Source organism: Nicotiana tabacum, chromosome 11 (genome assembly GCF_000715075.1).
Source record: "Nicotiana tabacum cultivar K326 chromosome 11, ASM71507v2, whole genome shotgun sequence".
Classification (NCBI taxonomy): domain Eukaryota; kingdom Viridiplantae; phylum Streptophyta; class Magnoliopsida; order Solanales; family Solanaceae; genus Nicotiana; species Nicotiana tabacum.
This window is the reverse complement of record NC_134090.1, coordinates 91,615,885-91,623,217: the sequence shown is the minus strand read 5'-3', so window position 1 is coordinate 91,623,217 and position 7,333 is coordinate 91,615,885.

The following is a 7,333-nucleotide window of genomic DNA, read 5'->3' as shown; positions in this document are numbered from 1 at the left end:
CAACTCAAACTCTTCTAAAAAAAGTGTCCTAATTCACTATAATCATTAGGTGGCGACTCTTCAAATTCCGAAACTCAATTCTCGAAAGGGAATAGAGTTGTCCTCCCCAATGTCGTATACCCGATTTCTGACCCCACGGTTAGAGAAAAAAAAGGTGTCGACAGCAGTCAACAGGTTGCATCTTCAAATCTCCACCACAAAGTGTGTCTCAATGTACGTAGCACTCCAGTTAAATTTCCCAGACAAAAATCATGATTACCGTCAATTAGGTTTGTGACTAGAACTAAACCCGCCTAGATGAACCTATCTTGAACCTCGCTCTAATACCACTGGTTAGGATCCAAATAATCAGGTGTCATGCGGAAGCTAGTAAAACAAACCTTGAACGATGATAAATCAGACAACAAAATAGAACTATACCAAAAAGAGACACAAACATATAACGAGGTTCGCTCAATTGACCTACGTCCACGGGCAGAGATGAACAATCCACTATATAATTGAGAGTACAAAATATCGAGAGAACAACCTCACTAAGAGGTAAACACAAGTGACACACTAACACTTGTCCCGTAAAGTTCTCCCCCAAATAAAACTCTCAAACCCCATATGGCTACATTGTGGATGCTACTGAATGAGAAGGAAAGATCCTCAATTTATAGAAGTCCAAACTTTTTCCAACAAGAAAAGGGACTAGCCAAATATGGGAGATTTATAATTTCCTTCTACATGAAGGAAAACTCAATTATGTTAAATGTGTTGACCTTTCCTTCGAAAACCAAATATAGTAAGAAAATCAGGATAACACCATCCTGGAACATTTTCTGACAAACATATACTATACTCTATTAGAAGCTCAATACAATTTTACCTTCTTGCTTATTTATATCATTATTACTACCTCCAGAAGCTCTGCTCTCGGAACCACGATTTCTGTTGTTTTATCTCAACTTAAAGACTAAGTTTTATATTTTTGTCTAATTTATTTATCGTTTTGGGATCAAATTGATTCACTTATCTATAAACCACGTATAAATTCAACTATACTATTTTTCTGATAAACAGTTTGGCGCCCACCGTGGGGCTTAGATAGTTGTGTAGTTGAGTTGATCCTTGCATCTATTACTAACTCGTTTGATTATTTGTTCTTAGTAAAAATCATATAAAATGGCAGATAACGGTGTCAACATCGCACATAATGCTAATGCCCAAGGAAATCAGCCTCAACACGAAGATTCAATCAATGATACCCGCAACGAGGGGGATGAGGCCACGCCTATCCACGGCGAGCAATACCTGCGACATGTTTGAGAGGCAACTCCTGATGATGCTGAAGACGAGCATGTCGTTGAAACATTAAGGATCTTGAGAGAGCAACAAAAGGCTATTGTAGGCCATCTCACACGACAGGATCCGGTCATAAAGCTGAAGCAGGCGTTGTCAAGTGCTTCCAACAACACGAATGGACGAGGTCCAGTTCCTCCCGATGCTCCCGCAAATCAAACAATGCATAGGGTCGACAACAACACCTCGAGGGGCGAGGTCAGCTTCGATTGGACCGGGTGAAACAGTATCGAATATGGTAACAACAACAAGAGTGATCCCTTTAAAATCGAACTCATGCAGTTTATGAAGGAAATAAATACCCGAATGGATCAAATTCCGGGAACACCACCAGTGTTGAAAGGACCAAACTCAAAGAAGTATACTTAGTTGCCGTTCAAACCAAGCGCGGTACCAAAGTTGATCCCGAAGTAGTTCAAAATGTTAGACGTGTCGAAGTATGATGGGATTTCAGATCCTCATGAGCACATCACCACCTATACAACAGCGGTGAAGGGGAACGATTAAGCTTCCCACGAAATTGAGTTAGTCTTACTGATGAAATTCAGGGAGACCCTTACGAATAGAGCCCTAACATGGTATCCGCTTTTGCCCGAGTACTCCATAGGATCCTTTAAGATACTCGCGGACTCTTTCATCAAGGCCCATGCCAGCTCCAATTCAGGATTGCACAAGGAGAGTCCAAATTTTTGCGGGAGTTCGTGACCAGATTCCAGAATGAAAGGATGATGTTACCGATCGTACCGGGCGAATAGGCAGCTGAAGCATTCTTTGGAGAGTCTAACTGAGCGAGGAGGATTTTTGGGAGATCGAGTCTAATATACGGAGCAAATACCCACAACTTCTTATCTGAAAATATGTGATAAATTAGCCACCCTTCCTACGTTAAGTTTAATACAGACCAAACCAGTATTTGTAAGTCATGCTAAATAATCTGCTACTTGAATGAGGAGGCTGACTTGAGCCGTAACTGCTATTTGTTTCTCTTTTAACTGTTATCTGTTATTGCTTGTCGCCTAGATGTTTATCCTTTTGAAAACTCCGCAAAAGCCCCAACTCCCTCCCCTTTAGGATTAGTAGTCTCATATGCCTCCGGGACTGATATGATTGGGACGGGTAATAGCATGCAATAAGTAACGATACCATTTCGCGCTTTAACACCTTAACAGGGTGGGAAGGGTAGATATGGATATGATGACCGATGCGCTAATATCACATGCGACCCCTCTTCTGAGGAGTGATTGCTGGGTATTGCATTGAAGTGATCCATACTAATCATAAACTTAGGACCCCCCTCCCTTTATTTGCTTTCATCTTTTCTTGTAAAATTATTCAAATCTTTTTTTTATAAAATTTTTCCGCACTCTCTACTTACCTTCGAAAGTTTTCAACCTGATTGCAATGTTATATGTGAATCCTTATTTGAGCCTTGATTGTTTACTTGTAAAGTCACAATTGTAACATGGTCGGGATCCACACTAGTGTATCTTGAGGGGTGCCTAACACCTTCCCCTCGAGATAATTTCTAGCCCTTACCCGAACTCTGGTTTTCCAACTCAAACTCTTCTAAAAAAAGTGTCCTAATGCACTATAATCATTAGGTGGCGACTCTTCAAATTCCAAAACCTAATTCTCGAAAGGGAATAGAGTTGTCCTTCCCCAATGTCGTATAGCCAATTTCTGACCCCACGGTTAGAGAAAAGGGGGCGTCGACAGCATGGCGACTCTGCTGGGGATCTTCTTTAGGCTTTTACCATTGCATGTTGCTTGTGACTTTACTATCTCATTAATTGCTTTATTTACTGTCTTTTATTCTTTCACTACAAAACTGACTTGGCTCTTCATGTCTTTTCTTTCCTTTAGCTGCTTTCCTTTACTGCTTTATTTCAGTACTGTTGTAATTACTACAATTGTTGTAATCATTTATCTTATGAACGTGAAAATACATGTCAATTTGTTTCATTCTTGTAAACTGCATCTTCAACATCATATTCCACTCATCCCAAACAAATACCATAGCAACTCTTATAATGAGTGGTTGCGCTCTTCCAATATTATCACCCTTTAAATTCGGCAAAGGCGTATTTGCGGTAAAACCAGTCGATCAGCGGTGCAGTCGACGGTTTTGTGTCTTTCCCTCTTGAGTTGTCCGCTCAAGGGTACCTGTCTAACACCCCGATAGAAACCTTACTCTGTCTAACTATGCATGCATCATGGTCAAACCTAGCCGAGTCAGTTATGTTGTCCACATAATGACTCATTAAGATAGCCTTGTCCAAAGTCCATCGGGTTTCCCTAAAACCCAAATGGACACCTACATGTTCTGTGCATTTATTTGGAGAACTAAATGCTTTTTATGCTAATTATTGGTTTAAATAGCCGAGTCTGGCGGGGTAAGGGTCTAACACTCTGTTTTGCAAAAAATGAGGCACGAAGTCCCCAGATTTGGCATAGTAACCAATATTCATCTGAGGCTGCTAAAATGGTGGGAAGATATCCACTCCAGTGATCAGACACTCGTCCGAAAATACTTAGGGAATCTGCCTTCTCTTCTAGAAATCCAGCTTGACAACAAAATCATAGAGGCTGCAACTCTATTCTGGGATAGTGACAGGTCCGTGTTCCGCTTCGGAGACCTTGAAATGACTCCTCTGCTCGAAGAAATATGAGGCTTAGCTGGTATTCCTTGGGAGACTCCGGGTTTGATTATGCCAGAGAATCACAAGGGTAGGGGTTTCCTTAAGATGATGGGACTGAAGAAGAACCCAGACTTGACCTGTTTGAAAGACTCCTACATCCCATTCGACTTTCTATACAAGAGGTACGGCCATAGCAAGTCATACCGCACCTACACAGATGAATTTGCCCTCACCTCACTGGGGAATATTCACAGAAGGGCCTTCGTATTCATGTTTTGTTTCCTGGGGATGATAGTGTTCCTTATGAAGAAGGCTAGGATCCACACCAGACTGGCCATGGTAACTAAGACTCTGATGGAAGGAATTGGCGGACAGCCTTTCAGTATAGTGCCCATGATTGTTGCTGAGATATACCGGGATCTGGACAACTGTCAGCGAAAGGCCAGTCATTTTGAGGGATGCAATTTATTACTTCAGCTCTGGATCATGGAGCACCTCCAGAAAGGAGAATACCGACAGGAGATCTTACGCAGAGACTGGGATGATCACATTGCCTTCCACCAGCCAAGGCGTATGAATTATATGCCTAACATGTTTGCTCATCCAGAGGACACTGGAAGATGGGTGGAGCTATTCGAGAATCTAAAAGAAGACCAGGTATAGTGGATGGTCGAATGGTTCCCTACGGAAGAATTCATTGTTCGATCCCGAGACGCACCATTTCTCATACTCATTGGTTTAAGAGGAACTTATCCCTACGTTCCCCTCCGAGCCATGAGGTAGGCAGGAAGAAAGCAAATCATACCAAGGCTCGACAAAATGAGTCACTTTATGGCTGATTTCCAGGACGATGATAGCCCTCACAAATGCCAAGCTCAACACATGTGGTATTGCAAGCTCGTTTTGGGGAAAGAAACTATTGAGCCAGACAGGTATCACGCTGGTTGCGTGCCGCACTATTCGGGTTGGTTAGAAGATAATCACAATGGTATGGGTTAGCCCGGGTTCATTCACGGACACAGAATCATCGGCGAGAAAGCTGAAGCATGGGTTAAGTACAATCAACTGCGCAAGAGAATTCGAGAGTGTGAATGTGAGCATCGGGAAATACAAGAAGCCCATCAAAAGTTGATCGAAGAATGGAAGGATATGGCTGTCAGCGCCAACAAGTGACTAGGGTATTTAGAGCGGGGTCTAGTGGAGTTAGAAGGAAAGTTCCTCAAGAGGATTGAAGATTGTCGAAACGCTGAAGGGAATGCAGGCGGACATTTGGCCCAAGCTTATCTGCTGCTAGGACTGCGCGAGCTGGTGAAGCTGTTCAAGGGGGATAAAGATACCGAATCTGGGGAAGGTCCTTCTGGGACCAAGTAGTTAGGAGTCCTTTATTTTGCTTTTAATGATGTAATAAGGCCAATGGCCACTAGTGACATTTTATTTTCTGTTATTTAGCATCGTTTTGGATTCGTCTTATTTTTATCAATAAAATAAGGCATTTAGCATTATAAGTTCTCCAAATTAAATAGTCGCTAGGCCTACCTCGGGCACAACGAGGCACCCAAATTAGGACGCGATATATATTCTTGCACAATGTGTTTAAATATTGCAACATTTTCTTCTCATAACCCGCACTAACTTGTTACCTTTTTGTTTTTCTTTATTTTTTATTCCCCTCCCCAAAGGTTAGTTCGTGCATTCTGGCACCATCATCATACAGTACGAGATCCAAGGGCCCTCCACCTCCTCCTCCTCCGAGTCTTATCCGGAACAAGAACAAAGGTAGAATGGGAGATTCAAGCGCCAGAAAGGAAAATGAAAGAATTGAGATTCCTCAAGGTACCCCGGTTGCTAAGGAAACTGCTGCCCAACTTAAGCAGAAACTGTTGAAGTTCCAAGAAGAACTGGATCAAGTTCGGAACTTGGCAAATTTATCATTCACTCTCACCGCTCCTGATGTCAACTTTCCAAATGCTCAAAATCCCGCACCTCCATAGAACACCCCACAACCACAGATGCAACCCGCTCATGCTCAACACTGCAACACATGCCACACACTACTACTTATTCTTGAACCACTGAACACCACAAACGACCACCCCCACAACACTCCCATCTACGTAGATACCATACCGCCACATTGAAAGAGTCAACACTGTAGACAAAGATAAATGGTGGGATAACAAGATTGAAAGTATCCTGAATTGGTGTGGATACGAACCTGGAAAGGGACTCGGCAAAAACCTCCAGGGAATCGCCAAACTCATCAAGCTGAAGAAACATGGCACTACATTTGGTTTGGGGTATGAGTAAACTTGGGAGGAGTTCAATCAATGGTCACCACCATGGAGCGGTCTCTACTACCCACTGGAGCATCTGATACCTCACCTGGAGCAGACTTTCCAACCGGCAGATACTGTATATGGGTCGGAGGAAGATGAAGCATGGGCAGCCATGAGGAATCTGTTCCTGGAGGATGATGATATGGACTGCTGTGTTATCTTCGAGGAGGAAGGGGAGGAAGGCCCTTCTATACAAGTTGTGAACCGAGGAGAGCGCCTCAGCAATTGGTCAATCAGAACCACCAGGACCCGAAAAGCTTCGGGGTAGCAAGGCTAAACAAAAGCACCATGCATCACATTTTACTTTTTTACTAGTTGATTTTGTTTCCGCATTGTATTTAATTCTGAAAAAGCTCTGATACTCAAAACAATTGCGAATTTAATCGAAGCATTTCAATTAATTATATATCTTGCTCTTATTATTTTTCTATCATTCACTTTATTTTACACAACATTACTATTACTTGCCTTGACGATGAACCAACGATTGTGACTTGCAATGAGACAACGCAACAAACGGATACGGACTCAGAAGAGGTCGATACGAGCAGTTAGCCTTATAGATGAGAAAAGGATGAATGTAGTTTGCCACGGCCAGTTGTATCAGAACAGAATGTCCAGAGCCTTCAACAAAAGGGTTAAGCCAAGGAAGTTTACACCGGGGCAGCTAGTGTTGAAGAAAATATTCCCACATCAAGATGAAGCCAAGGGGAAGTTCTCTCCCAATTGGCAGGGTTTGTACATGGTTCACCGGGTTCTAACTGGAGGAGCCCTTATTCTTGCAAAGATGGATGGAGAAGTCTGGCTGAAGCCAATCAATTCAGATGCAGTGAAACAATATTATGTGTAACCGCTTATGATTCCCTTAATGATGTAATTTGAACTACGCCTGACCTGATTCCCGTTTAAGAAGGGATACGTAGGCAGCCCTATGGGTTCGGTCACAATTTAATAAAAATTCCATTTTTTCCGCTATTGGAACTGGGGCAGAATTTTGAGGAGGACCCTCAAAAT